The following is a 593-nucleotide window of genomic DNA, read 5'->3' on the forward strand; positions in this document are numbered from 1 at the left end:
ACCCAGCCAACTAACGCAAGATCAGAGGATAATCCAGCCAACTAAGGCAAAATCGAAGGATCATCCAACCAACTAAAGCAAGATCGGAGGATAATCTAAGAGCTTAGATCATCCTCCGATCTTGCCTTAGTTGGCTGGATCATATTCCGACCTTGTCTTCGGGTGTCTATTACTTCTTACTGTAAAATACTCAATAACTTTGAAACGGCTGACTCAAAATGAATAAAATTATAGTGCTTTGAAAAGGTATTGAGAAGGATATGCAATATAAGAATATGCAATAAAAAATAAGGTATTCCATTTAAAAAATTCAAGGTGACTTTGATTTCACCTTAACCAGAGTCAAACTGATGAGACTATTGAATAGAGCTTTTTAAATCCTACAACTTCTATTTGAAACATTTTTCTGTAAAACTTATATTTTTTTAATTTTTCAGGGTTTCCATACTTTTTCCTCACCCTGTATATATATATATATATATATATATATATATATATATATGTATGTATGTATGTATGTATATTACATATACCCAGATAGCCAAACCTGTGCAAGCAGATTTTACGCAGAGTCTGTCAACAGTGTCTGTTGA

This window comes from Odontomachus brunneus, unplaced genomic scaffold (assembly GCF_010583005.1).
Source record: "Odontomachus brunneus isolate Ranch 3 - 2012 unplaced genomic scaffold, Obru_v1 Obru_scaffold_317, whole genome shotgun sequence".
NCBI lineage: Eukaryota > Metazoa > Arthropoda > Insecta > Hymenoptera > Formicidae > Odontomachus > Odontomachus brunneus.